At 42.2% G+C, this 14,402-nt stretch overlaps 1 protein-coding gene across 3 annotated transcripts in view; it reads left to right on the top strand.

Annotated features, from left to right (window-relative positions):
- The first annotated feature begins 3,997 nt into the window (after window positions 1-3,997).
- The window catches only part of zbtb46 (zinc finger and BTB domain containing 46), a 106,636-nt gene continuing 96,231 nt past the window's right edge, over window positions 3,998-14,402 (top strand). Inside the window, exon 1 of one of the 3 annotated variants that reach the window (XM_043710445.2) lies at window positions 3,998-4,144. The gene's annotated coding sequence lies outside the window, so the exon portion shown is untranslated. Of the gene's footprint in view, window positions 4,145-4,398; window positions 4,683-14,402 lie in introns of those variants that run through there. The other 2 variants (XM_043710448.2, XM_043710447.2) reach the window with 2 other exon arrangements.

The raw sequence follows: 14,402 nt of genomic DNA on the forward strand, positions 1-14,402 counted from the left end.
GAGGTAAGGATAAGCCACCGGTGAGGCTGACATCGGTGGTGGCCAAGTTGTTGGAGGGAATCCGGAGGGACAGGATGTACATATATTTGGAAAGGCAAGGACTGATTAGGGATAGTCAACATAGCTTTGTGCATGGCAAATCATGTCTCACAAACTTGATTGAGGTTTTTGAAGAAATAACAAAGAGAATTGGTGAGGGCAGAGCGGTGGATGTGATCTATATGGATTTCAGTAAGACATTCGACAAGGTTCCCCATGGGAGACTGGTTCGCAAGGTTAGATTTCATGGAATACAGGGAGAACTAGTCATTTGCTACAGAACTGGCTCAAAGGTAGAACACAGAGGGTACTGGAGGGTAGGGTTGTTTTTCAGACTGGAGACCTGTGACCAGTGGAGTGCCACAAGGATCAGTGCTGGGTCCACTACTTTTCATCATTTATATAAATGATTTGGATGTGAGCATAAGAGGTGTAGTTCGTAAGTTTGCAGATGACACCAAAATTGGAGGTGTAGTGGACAGTGAAGAAGGTTACCTCAGATTACAACGGGATCTTGATCAGATGGGCCAATAGGCTGAGAAGTGGCAGATGGAGTGTAATTTAGATAAATGCAAGGTGCTGCATTTCAGGAAAGCAAATCTTAGCAGGACTTATACACTTAATGGATCAGTGGTGCTGGAAGAGCACAGCAATTCAGGCAGCATCCGAGGACAGGCAAAATCGACGTTTCGGGCAAAAGCCCTTCATCAGGAATAAAGGCAGAGAGACTGAAGCGTGGAGAGATAAGCTAGAGGAGGGTGGGGGTGGGGATAGAGTAGCATAGAGTACAATAGGTCAGTGGGGAAGGAGATGAAGGTGATAGGTCAGGGAGGAGAGGGTGGAGTGGATAGGTGGAAAAGGAGCTAGGCAGGTCGGACAAGTCCGGACACGTCAGGGGACCATGTTGCTGGAGGTTAGAAACTAGGATGAGGTGGGGGAAGGGGAAATGAGGAAACTGTTGAAGTAAGAGCTTCAGGGCTGAGGAAATGACCTGGGAGTTGCAGTGGGAGAGAGACTCCCTGAGATTCTTGTAGAGAGAGGAGGAAAACTTCTTCAAGGCAGGCATCCTTGCAAGAGGATTCGCAGTAGGGTTAAAATCAATGAGGTAAAAACAATGACTGCAGATGCTGGAAACCAGATTCTGGATCAGTGGTGCTGGAAGAGCACAGCAATTCAGGCAGAATCCGAGGACAGGCAAAATCGACGTTTCGGGCAAAAGCCCTTCATCAGGAATAAAGGCAGAGAGACTGAAGCGTGGAGTTTTTACCTTATACACTTAATGGTATGGTCTGAGGGAGTGTTGCTGAAGAAAGAGACATTGGAGTGCAGGTTCATAGCTCCTTGAAAGTGGAGTCGCAGGTAGATAGGATAGTGAAAAAGGTGTTTGGTATGCTTGCCCTTATTGGTCAGAGTATTGAGTACAGGAGTTGGGAGGTCATGTTGCGGCTGTACAGGTCATTGGTTAGGCCACTGTTGGAATATTGCATGCAATTCTGGTCTCCTTCCTATCGGAAAGATGTTGTGAAGTTTGAAAGGGTTCAGAAAAGATTTACAAGGGTGTTGCCAGGTTTGGAGGATATGAGCTATAGGGAGAGGTTGAATAAGCTAGGGCTGTTTTCCCTGGAGCATTGGAGGCTGAGGGGTGACCTTATAGAGATTTATAAAATCATGAGGGGCACGGATAGGATAAATAGACAAAGTCATTTCCCTGGGATGGGGAGTCCAGAACTAGAGGGCATAGGTTTAGGGTGAGAGGGGAAAGATATCAAAGAGACCTAAGGGGCAACCTTTTCGAGCAGAGGGTGGTACGTAAATGGAATGAGCTGCCAGAGAAAGTGGTGGAGGCTAGTACAATTGCAGCATTTAAAAGGCATCTGGATGGGTATATGAATAGGAAGGGTTTGGAGGGATATGGGCCAGGTATTGGCAGGTGGGACGAGATTGGGTTGGGATATCTGGTTGGCATGGACAAGTTGAACCGAAGGGTCAGTTTCCCTGCTCCACATCTCTATAACTCCATGACATATAAGTTTGTGGGTTAAATTTGTACTTGCAGAATTACATATTATTTTCCCCAAAAACTGTATGAATCCATGTAAGATTCTGTCAATCCCTTTTTTAGATTAGAATCAGTCCGAACATTGGGGCACAGGCAGTCTCACACAGGCCACCTCACACCTTCAATACATTATCTCGCCCAACATGGCACCTATTGTTAAAGTTCACTTGAGAATGTAACATAAAAAAATTCTGAGATTTACATATGAAAGAATTGAAACCAAAATGGTCACTCTAAAAGATGAGAGACTTAACAAACAATCCAAGTCTTTTTCAAATTATAACTTTAATTACATCAGACTGTAAACTTTTGCTATCAATTTTGTGTCTTACGATCTTATACTCCACAACCAGTTGACGAAGGAGCAGTTCTCCAAAAGCTAGTGCTTCCAAATAAACCTGTTGGACTATAACCTGGTGTTGTGTGTGATTTTTGACTGAATTGAAAGAGGCAGAGACCATTGTATTTGCATGTGTGTGTGTGTGAGAGAGTGATTGAAGTGAAAGAGGCAGGGACTGTTGTATTTGTGCATGTGTGATTGAGTTGATGGAGGCAGAAACTGTTATATTTTTGTGTGTGAAGGAGGCAGGGAATCTTGTATTTGTTTTTCTGTGACTGAATTGAAGGAGGCAGGGACTGTAATATTTGTGTGTGATTGGGTTGAAGGAGTCAGGGACTGTTGCATTTGTGTGTATGATTGAGCTGAAGGAGGCAGGGACAGTTATATTTGTGTGTGTGATTGAGTTGTAAGCGGTAGGGACTGTTGTATTTTTGTGTGATTGATTTGAAAGAGTCAGAGACTGTTGTATTTGTATGTGTGTGAGATTTAGATGAAACAAGAAGGGACTGTTGTATTTGTGCGTGTGATTGAATTGAAGGAGTCAAGGACTGTGGTATTTGTGTGCATGTGAGTGAGCTGAAGGAAGAAAGGACTGTTGTATTTGTGTGTGTGATTGATTTGAAGGAGGCAGGGACTGTTGTATATGTATGTGTGTGAGATTGAGATGAAACAAGAAGGGACTGTTGTATTTATGTGTGTGATTGAATTGAAGGAGTCAAGGACTGTTGTAGTGTGTGTGTGAGCTGAAGGAAGAAGGGACTGTTGTATTTGTGTGTGATTGAGTTGAAGGAGTCAGGGATGGTTATCCTTTGTGTGTGGAAATGTGTTGCTGGAGAAGCGCAGAAGGTCAGGCAGCATCTAGGGAACAGGAGAATCGACGTTTCGGGCATTAGCCCTTCTTCAGGAATGAAGAAGGGCTAATGCCCGAAACGTCGATTCTCCTGTTCCCTAGATGCTGCCTGACCTGCTGCGCTTCTCCAGCAACACATTTCCATCTCTGATCTCCAGCATCTGCAGACCTCATTTTCTCTATCCTTTGTGTGTGGCTCAGTTGAAAGAGGCAGTGACTATTGTATATGTGTGTGTGTGTGATTGAGTTGATGGAGGCAGGGATTTTTGTATTGTTTGTGAGTTTGAGTTGAAGGAGGCAGGAACTGTTGTATTTGTGTGTGACTGAGTTGAAGGAGGAAGGATCTGTTGTATTTCTGTGCGAGTGTGACTGAGTTGAAGAAGGCAGGGACTTTGTATTGTGCATGTGTGATTGAGTTGAAGGAGTCAGGGACTGTTATATTTGTGTGTGTGACTGAGTTAAAGGAAGCAGGGACTGTTGTGTTTGTGTGTGATTGTGTTGAAGGAGGCAGGGACTGTTGTATTTATGTGTGAGTGTGTGTATGTGTGACTGAGTTGAGGAAGGCAGGAACTGTTGTATTTATATGTGTCTGTGTGTGTAAGTGAGTTGAAGGAGGCAGGGACTGCTGTATTTGTGTGTGGGATTGAGTTGAAGAAGGCAGGGCTGGGTCTTTGACTTACCCACAATACCAGGCTGTGGTTTCCGCTGGTGAGGGGGAGCAGGTTCCTGGTTACTCAGGACTGGGAGGAGGAGGAGGAGGAGGAGGCAGAGACTGCTTCTCGGGATCATTTTTTCCTTCCCTCTTCAGTGGTTTCGGGGCCCTTTTCCGTTGTTGCACACATACATGGGGTGATCGGTGAGTGTGTCGGGCGCGGATCGCTCTGATATTGTTCAGTCAGCGTGCTGTGTATTTGTGTTTTTGCTCCGCTCTGGCGGTGGGTTTAGACCCGGAATGAGTGTGCGGCCCGAGCCCCGGGGTTGTGGGGGTGGGGTGGGGGAAGCGAGGCCCGGGCTCCATTGCTGCTGCGTCAACGCCCGTCTCTCGGCTCCACAGACCCCCCCCCCCCCGGCCTGTGGTGGAGCTCGAGCTCGAGCTCACTCTCCCTCAGCCTGACCCCCCCGCGCCCCCCCTTCTGTCTCCGACCCTGGGGCGGGCTAAAAGCGAGTGAGGGGGAGATGGCGGTGTGAGGCCTGCTCTGGCCAGGCCAGGCCGGGCATTGTCTCCCACCCAGGCCCGACTTTGTCTGGAGGCAGCTTTAGGGGGGAGTGGGGGTGGGGGAGGTTATCCAACCATCCCACCCCCAAAGACTTAAACCAGTAAAACCTCTTAAAACCGTCTGGATCCTGGGAGGCCAATCTCGCCTCGTTTCGTCTTCTGACTTTTAATTATAACGGTTAGTCCTTTTTCTTTTTAATCTTGGGGAAGAAACTCCTCGACCGCTTTTTCAAATTTCAGTTTTATTTTGCGGAAAAAAAAACCCCTCCAGATTTTTGGAAGAGTTGGGGATGTAAACTGTTAGTCTGTCCACATGATTTCGCCTATGTGCCGCTTCCTCCTTGTTGGCCGTAAATAGAGGGCTGGTTAATTTCTCTTGCTTTACATATTTGCTGGAAAAGGTGGTAACAGGTAGCAGAGCATGTTGAATTGCATCCGAGTTTGCGAGGATGCTGTTTACACGTAAAGGGCAAAGTTAGATGTATGTATTTACGTATTGCTTTCCACCAGGAAGGAAATGCGAAGACCCCTTTTTAAAAAAAGAAACGCATATTGCTTGAATGTTTTCTTTTTTTCAGGTTAACCTTAACCTTATTAAATTATTAATCTTCTTGATTACATGTGCGATTATTACATAAGGGTAAAGCATTGAGCACCTATTATAATGATCACAAGTGAATCATTCATAACAACAAACCTTCAAATAATGGAAATGTTTTATAACTTAGTTCTACTTCGCAAATCGGATCCGTATAAAGAAAAATGAACATTAGTTTAGGACTTGTAAAGGGCATACACTTAGCACGGTTTGGTTATTTTATTTCAGGAGTTACAGACATTTTCGAACTTGGCTGTGTAATTAAAATATCGTTTTAAAAAAAGACGACAACCGTGTTTTGGGGGTTTCCACTTTGGTAGGAAAACCTGATACTTTGGCTGCTGGGCTAAGCTAGGGTGCTGTTTGCCCACATCCTTCATTTGTTGGTGCAAATGTGCTCCAGCACTGCATGCACACATTCGCAGGGCTGTAGAAGCAGTTGCATCCTATTCAACCACTTCCTGGTTGGAGTTTCCAATGAAAACAGATATGTCCCGGAAAGGGCTTCCCTATTCTATGAAATGTTTCACGGCTGAAGACCTGAGATAATTCGTGAAATATGCTTGATTTCACAGTTCATATTTAATGAAAACATGTTGTTGAGGTACTGCTTTATTATAAGGAATATTCTTTTGTAATACTGAATTTTAATAATTTATCAGAAATTAATGGTTGTGTCAGAGGATTTTAAGACAACAGAAGTAACTGACTTCAGTCATATTTGTGTGTTTACCGGCTGCTCTTGACGAGTAATTTGTGCAAATAAATCAATTTAAAAAATAAACTCAAACAGTGCAAATATTTTTAAAGCAAATGGGATGTGCTGGTTATCTTTAATGGAAAAGATGGGTTAAGGAACTGTGAGCAGAGACAGAGGACTAAACAAACTTCCATACTTGTTCTGCTCAATAAAGTTGGCACAAGATTTATGATTGCATTCAGGATCCTTCTACCAACAGTATTGATCTGTATCCCATGTCAAAAGGCTCTGTTGGTAGATCACCATTGGGCTGTTGGTATCTAAGTAAATTTGCCTAAATTTGCAGCTGATTTGGTATCCGTGACAATTTTATTTCATTCTAAAGATAAAAACTGCTGAAATTGATTGGAATGTTGGAAGTGATGTTTGGTTTCTGGTCATTAACAAATATGTGAATGAGAAAACTGTCAGAAGTTTGGGAACCCACAAGGTGGTTCTGAAGCTGTCCCCATTGATCCTGTTGAAATGTAGTAAATTGGTGCCAAGATTTGAAATGTTGTGAAGCTGTGTACACCTTCATATTTTGTGCTTATTATGAGAACGTTGAGCTGAATATTTGTGCTGTCCAGTGAGAGGAACAGATGTTTAGCTAAATACATGAATAACTGAGTGGAATGAGAACTTTGTGATCCAATAATACTCCCAGATAAAGGGGTGAGGGGGAGAAATATGTTTGGAATGCAGTGTATTTGAACAAATGTATTCTAAATGTTTTTGGCACAACATAAATATTATGTATTTCAGTACATTCTTATCTATATTTTACTTCCAACTCCTTCCCCTTCCAATATTTACGTATCTCTTTTTCCGTATGCTTCCAACTTTTACACCGTTTGGAAGTTGCATACAGTTTTCAGGTGATGAATTAAGGTGCATGCTACACTGAAGTTCTACATTGCTGCAATTCTGTATCATCACAAAACATTTGATCTGTGACGATCAAGCGTTTGAAATCTTCATTATATTTAAGACAGGAGTTAGTAATCCGAGTGGTTAGTTCAAATAAGAATTTGAAGATTTTTAACATTTGATTTGAGCAGTCCAGTGTCCTCTTGACTTTGTTCAAATTGAGTCTGCACTGACCTTCCGAAAAGCATTCCACCCCTACCCAATCCCCATAACCTAGCATTTACCGGGGCTAATGCACCTAGCCTGCACATCTTTGGACTGTAGGAGGAAACTGGAGCACTGGGCGGAAACATGGGTAGATACAGGGAGAACATGCAAATTCCATACATATAGTCACCAGGGCTGGAATTAAAACCCAACTCTGGTACTGTGAGGCAGCAATGTTAACTGCTGAGCCACAATGCTGCCATACTTTGTTGTCATTACTGTGGAAGTAAGCACATTTGAAACTAGTGTCTCAATTTCATGATTTGGAGGTGCTGGTGTTGGACTGGGGTGTACAAGGTTAAAAAGCAGCAGCACCAGGTTATAGTCCAACAGGTTTATTTGGAGGCACTAGCTTTTGGACAGATGACGGAGCAGTGCTCTGAAAGCTAGTGCTTCCAAATAAACTTTTTGGACTATAACCAGGTGCTTTGTGATTTTTAACTTTGTCTCAATTTCGGTGTGTCTTTAAAAGCACCTTCAAAGATAATGTCAATTCTGACAAAAGCATGGCAACTTGATTTGTACTCCATGTCCATGTCATCTGTTATTTCGTCAAACTGTCTTAAAGCAGCTTTAAATGTTGACCACCATTATCTCTGAGAGGATCATTGATTGTGAACAGTGATGTTTCAGATTCCGTGGAATTTTTAATCATTGTGGGCATGCTCAAGAACAAAGCTTGTACTTAAAAATAAACACAACAGAATGTACCAATACTTGCCCAAATCTTTTCCACTTGGGGAGTTTGTGGTAAAGATATCTTTTAACTGTGTGCAACTGGGAGTTTCCCATTACAAATTTCCTGCTCAAATTGGATGGAGTGGGGGAGGAAACCATCGTACTGGGACACACTAATAAGACCCTGCTAATTGTGACAGTCCAGTGTTTAAACTGATGGTATATGTTTTGAAGTAGCAGCAGCCTTTCTTTAAGTTTATTTTGCGAGATTTGCGGCTTACAACAATGTGAATTTGCCAATCGAAGATAACATTTTATGTGATTTTGAATAACTGCTGCTTGTGGGTCTTTGCATGCTTGAGCAGCAGGAGCAATATTCAGGGAGAAGCTTGGATGTGATCTTTAGTTCAGACATAATAAAATCACTCCAACTAGTCAAATAAGCCAACTTGTTAGGTGGTGACAAGCACTTAATCAGTCAACCAAATGTAAATTTATATTTTTATGTCCAAACAAATGTTGCAATGTGAATTGGAGTGATGATAATTGTAACATTGCCTTAATTTTCTGATTCGCGTAAGGAAGTTTTTTTTGGTCATGCCTGAAGGAATTTTGTAGCCTGATTCTTGGGCCAGTGTTGTCTTTCTGCTGTTCTTTTTACTTTGTATTTTAGTTTGCCATGATGTATCATTACTTTTTTTAAAATAAAATGTTAACAGTTCAATATAAAAACATATTTTTGAAATTCTTAGATTTCTTCCTGAGGTCAAACTTTTATTTTCTGCTGTCATCCTCCTTGTGTTAATGGAAGTTGGCAGCTAAGACTGTCAAATTCTTGTGCTTGAATGTTTTAAGGATGCTGAAAATGTGTTGTTGAAAAGCACAGCAGGTCAGGCAGCATCCAAGGAACAGGAGAATCGACGTTTCGGGCATGAGCCCTTCTTCAGGAATGAGGAAAGTGTGTCCAGCAGGCTAAGATAAAAGGTAGGGAGGAGGGACTTGGGGGAGGGGCGTTGGAAATGTGATAGGTGGAAGGAGGTCAAGGTGAGGGTGATAGGCCGGAGTGGGGGTGGGAGCGGAGAGGTCAGGAAGAAAATTGCAGGTTAGGAAGGCGGTGCTGAGTTCGAGGGTTGGGACTGAGACAAGGTGGGGGATGGGGAAATGAGGAAACTGGAGAAATCCTGTTTTAAGGATGCTGTGCAGATCAAGGCAAAACAAGCCATAAAGATGAATAGTTCTAATAAAGGAAAAAGAGAAATGTAAATGCATATTTTGCTAGGCTTTTCAGTAATCTATTGTGTGAGGGAAATAGTGTCTCTCAGATTTGTATTTTTTTGAGGAAGTACCCGAAACGATTGAGGCCAGAGCAATAGACATTGTCTGTATTAACTTCAGTAAAACATTTTGACAAGGTTCCGCATAGTTGACTAAGTAGTAAAATTAGATAATGTGGGATTCAGACTGAGCTTGTCAATTGGATACAAAATTTCCTTGATGGTAGGAGAAAGAGGGTGGTGGCACAAGGTTGTTTTTCGGCCTGGAGGCCTATGGCCATTGTTCCGTAGGGATCTGGTTTGGGTCTGCTTTTGTTTGTCACCAATATAAATGATTTGGATGAGAAGATAGGAGGCATGGTTAGTAAATTTGCAGATGATGTCAAAATTGGTGGTACAGTGGAAAGTGACAAAGGTTATTTAAGTTTCCAGAGATCTTGATCAATTGGGTCAATGGGCTGAGGAGTGGCAGATGGGATTTAGTTTGGATAATGCGAAGTATTGCATTTTGGTAAGACAAACAAGGACAAGACTACACGGTTAATGGTAGGACTGTGTGTAGTGTTGCCAGACAGGAAGACCCAGGGCTTCAAGTACATGATTTCTTGAAATTGGCTTCACAGGGTGATTTAAGAAGGCATTTAGCACGCTTGCCTTCATCGCTCAGACCTTTTATTTGTGTATAGAAGTTGGGATGTCATATTGAAGTTTGATAGGGGGAGGCCTCTTCTGGAGTATGTGTGTACAGTTCTATCGCCCTGCTATAAGAAGGATATTTTAAATTGGAGAGGGTTCAGAAAAGATTTAGCGGGATGTTGCCAGAAATAATGGAGGGTTTGTGTTCGAAGAATAGGCTGGGATCTTTGTCAAACGAGTATAGGAGGTTGAGGGTGACCACATACAGGTGTTTGAAATCATAAGGGAAATAATGAGTAGCAAGGATCTTTGCCCTCTTGTGGATAATTTCAAAACCAGTGGGCATATTTTTAAGGTGAGAGGAGAAAATTTTAAAAAGATGTGAGGGGCAACTTGTTTTACAGAATGGTTTGTATATGGAATGAACTGCCTGAGGAAGTGGTGAATGCAGGTACAGTTGCAACAGTTAAAAGGCATTTGGATAGATCCGTGAATAGGAAAGGTTTGGAGGGATATGGCCCATTCACAGTCAAGTGGGACAGGTTTAGTTTAGGAGCATACTCGGTGTAGATGAGTTGGAGTAAAAGGTCTGTTTCCACGCTGTATGACTCTGACTCTGGTGTCTGTCAAGTTTCTCGTCATGACATTCAGAAAAATTTTCCAAGGAATATTTGAAGAGAATGAATTGAAAAATGAGTAATTAAATCTAAAGTCAGTTTCACATTTTTTCAAAGTGAACTTGTGGACAGTTAGATTGTCTCACTTTTTTTTTTGAACATCATGAATTATGCCTTAACACCTTGCAGAGCCTCGTGCTTTGTTGGTCCATATTGGAGAAGTGAAATCTGTGTTTCCTGTTGGGTATTTTTGGCTTTGTAAGTTGGATTGCAGCATTTTAATCTGTATTCTTTAAGGAACTAAATCACTCTGTTTATCATGTTCAGTGCCTCCCTTCTGATAGTTATTTGTTTTGAACTGAGTTCTCCAAAGATGGGAAGTGACAGCATAATCATACTGCTATAACTGTACATGGTGGCCTCCAACATGGAATGCCTGCGTGATGTAGATGGTGTGCATATTGCACAAACATCCTGTTACTTTGACCATATTCCACAAGGGTTGTCATTTTCTGACAAGAAATGCTTCTTAAAAAGAGCTCCAATTTTCAGTCTGACAATTCAAATTGTATCTAAGATTGGAAAGTTAAATTAGACTCAGTCATAGAGATGTACAGCATGGAAACAGACCCTTCGGTTCAACTTGTCCATGTCAACCAGATATCCCAACCCAATGTAGTCCCACCTGCCAGCACTTGGCCCATATCCCTCCAAACCCTTACTATTAATATACCCATTCAAATGCCTCTTAAATGTTGCAATTGTACTAGCCTCCACCACTTCCTCTGGCAGCTCATTCCATACACTTATCACCCTCTGCGTGTAAACATCGCCCCTTAGGTTTAGGGGGAGAGGGGAAAATTATAAAAGAAACCTATGCCCTCTAGTTCTGGACTCCCTGACCCAGGGAAGAGACTTTGTGTATTTATCCTATCCATGCCCCTGATGATTTTATAAACCTCTATAAGGTCACCCCTCAGCCTCCGACGCTACAGGAAAAACAGCCCTAGCTTATTCAACCTCTCCTTATAGCTCAAATCTTCCAACCCTGGCAACATCCTTGTAAATCTTTTCTGAACCCTTTCAAGTTTCACAACATCTTTCTGAAAGGAAGGAGACCAGAATTGCACGCAGTATTCCAACAGTGGCCTAACCAATGTCCTGTACAGCTGCAACATGACCTCCCAACTCCTGTACTCAATACTCTGACCAATAAAGGCAAGCATATCAAACACCTTCTTCACTATCCTATCTACCTGCGACTCCACTTTCAAGGAGCTATGAACCTGCACTCCAAGGTCTCTTTGTTCAGCAACACTCCCTAGGACCTTACCATTAAGTATATAAGTCCTGCTAAGATTTGCTTTCCCGAAATGCAGCACTCACATTTATCTAAATTAAACTCCATCTGTCACTTCTCAGCCCATTGGCCCATCTGGTCCAAATCCTGTTGTAATCTGAGGTAACCCTCTTCGCTGTCCGCTTCACCTCCAATTTTGGTGTCATCTGCAAACCTACTAACTGTACCTCTTATGCTCACATCTAAATCATGTATATAAATGATGAAAAGTAGTTGGCTCAGCACTGATCATTGTAGTACTCCACTGGTCACAGGCCTCCAGTCTGAAAAGCAACCCTCCACCACTACCCTCTGTCTTCTACCTTTGAGCCGGTTCTGTATCCAAATGGCTAGTTCTCTCTGTATTCCATGAGATCTAATCTTGCTAGTCAGTCTCCATGGGGAACCTTGTCGAATGCCTTACTGAAGTCCATATAGATCACATCCACCGCTCTGCCCTCATTAATCTTCTTTATTACTTCTTCAAAACCCCAGTCAAGTTTGTGAGACATGACTTTCCACGGACAAAGCCATGTTGACTAACTCTAATCAGTCCATGCCTTTCCAAATACATGTACAGCCTGTCCCTCAGGATTCCCTCCAACAACTTGCCCACCACCAAGGTCAGGCTCACTGGTCTACAGTTCCCTGGCTTGTCCTTACCTCCTTTCTTAAACAGTGGCACCACATTAGCCAACCTCCAGTCTTCCAGCACCTCACCTGTGACTGTCGATGATACAAATATCTCAGCAAGAGGCCCAGCAATCACTTCTCTGGCTTCCCACAGAGTTCTCGGGTACACCTGATCAGGCCTGGGGACTTATCCACCTTTATGCGTTTCAAGACATCCAGCACTTCCTTCTCTATAATATGGACATTTTGCAAGATGTCACCATCTATTTCCATATCCTTTTCCACAGTAAATCCTGATGCAAAATACTCATTTAGTATCTCCCCCATTTTCTGCAGCTCTCCACAAAGTCTGCCTTGCTGATCTTTGAGGGGCCCTATTCTCTTCCTAGTTACCCTTTTGTCCTTAATGTATTTGTAAAAACCCTATGGATTCTCCTTGATTCTATTTGCCAAAGCTATCTCATGTCCCCTTATTGCCCTCCTGATATCCCTCTTAAGTATACTCCTCCTGCCTTTATACTCTAAGGATTCACTCGATCTATCCTGTCTATACCTTACATATGCTTCCTTCCTTTTCTTAACCAAACCCTCCGTTTCTTTGGTCATTCAGCATTCCCTATACCTACTAGCCTTTCCTTTCACTCTAACAGGAATATACTTTCTCTGGACTGTCATTATCTCATTTCTGAAGGCTTCCCATTTTCCAGCTGTCCCTTTACCTGCAAACATCTGCACCCAATCAGCTTTTGAAAGTTCTTGCCTAATACCATCAAAATTGGCCTTTCTCCAATTTAGAACTTCAACTTTTAGATCTGGCCTATTCTTTTTCGTTACTGTTTTAAAACTAATAGAATTATGGTTGCTGGCCCCAAAGTGCTCTCCCTCAGTCACCTGCCCTACCTTTTTAGACTATTTCAGAACTTTATGGGTAAAATTTGGTTGTAGATATATTAGCAACAGAATGCGTAAAGTTCTTCGTTGCCTGATCCAGTAGTAATCCTGGTTGGTTGAATTGCCAGCCTTTGAGAAGCATTATTCACTGTAATAGCAGATGAGTGGAGTACGTGCAGCACACTGTTATGGCAAATATGTAATTTCATATATTAGGTAGATTGCTCGGAGAAATGTGGCTTTTTGCTTAACATGAATCAAATGACAAGCTCTAAGCTGTGGCTCTAGTTTATTTGGGCTATTTCTTCTCTTGTCCTAAGGAGGTGCCTTATACTTGGGTATAGTTACGTGTGTTTTGGCAAGCGTCCAGTGCCATACCCAAATCAACTTTCTTCAAATATGAACCAAAACAGTGAATGTTAGCAGGCTGCTTCAACAGTGAGGATTTCATAACTGAGCTTGATTTTTGTCTACAACTGACATCTGCATATGTACACATCCAAGTAGAGAGCATTTGATTGGATGCATGAGCACAAAATCTGGTTCTTTTCCTCCTCTGTGGTCCTCTTCTCGTGATCATCCCCCACCTAGCCATTCAACTGAAATGTACTAACTTATTATAACTGAAAAAGCTTTTTTGATGAAGAATTGTAGTATGACTTCAATAGGGTATGTAAGGGACTAAATTAATGTTGTGCTTTTTTGTTTGTTCACCATTTTTTTTAAACACAATCTCCTTTTACCAAAATGTCATTCCTGTGTGTTTTTTTTCTTTTTAAAGTATTCTCAATGATACAGAAAATTCTGGGTTTGATGAGAATGGGAAATTCTAGCCGTCTTTGGTTTTGGCTTGACGCCTTGTTCTGCATCTAAACTTAAGATGCCCTGAACTAATGTGTAGCTTGAGAACAGAAAGTTAGTGTACGTTTTCCATGTGGACAAGAAAACAAACAAGGACAGTTGGATAGCATCAGTTATTACTAATGGTGGGAGTTATACAGCATGGACCTTTCAGGCTGTTGTCTATGCTGGGCAACAAACACCAAACTACACTAATCCTGTTTATCTGCCCTTGGTCCATAGCCTACTTTGCCATTGCATTTTAAATGCTTGTCCAGATGCTCCTTAAATGTTGCAAGAGTATCTGCCTTTGCCGTCCTCTCGACCACATTGCATATTTCTGCCACTAGGTGAAAAAAAGTTTTCCTTAGATTCTTAAACCACTTACTCGCCTTAAATTTGTGCCCTGTAGTCTTAGACATGTCTGCTATGAGGAAAAGATTCTTATAATCTACTCTATCTATATCTTATTATATAGTCTACTTCAATCAGATGTCCACTCAGCCTCTTCTGCTA

This window comes from Chiloscyllium plagiosum, unplaced genomic scaffold, assembly GCF_037043375.1.
Source record: "Chiloscyllium plagiosum isolate Xiang-an unplaced genomic scaffold, Cpla_swu_hap1 HiC_scaffold_15, whole genome shotgun sequence".
Classification (NCBI taxonomy): domain Eukaryota; kingdom Metazoa; phylum Chordata; class Chondrichthyes; order Orectolobiformes; family Hemiscylliidae; genus Chiloscyllium; species Chiloscyllium plagiosum.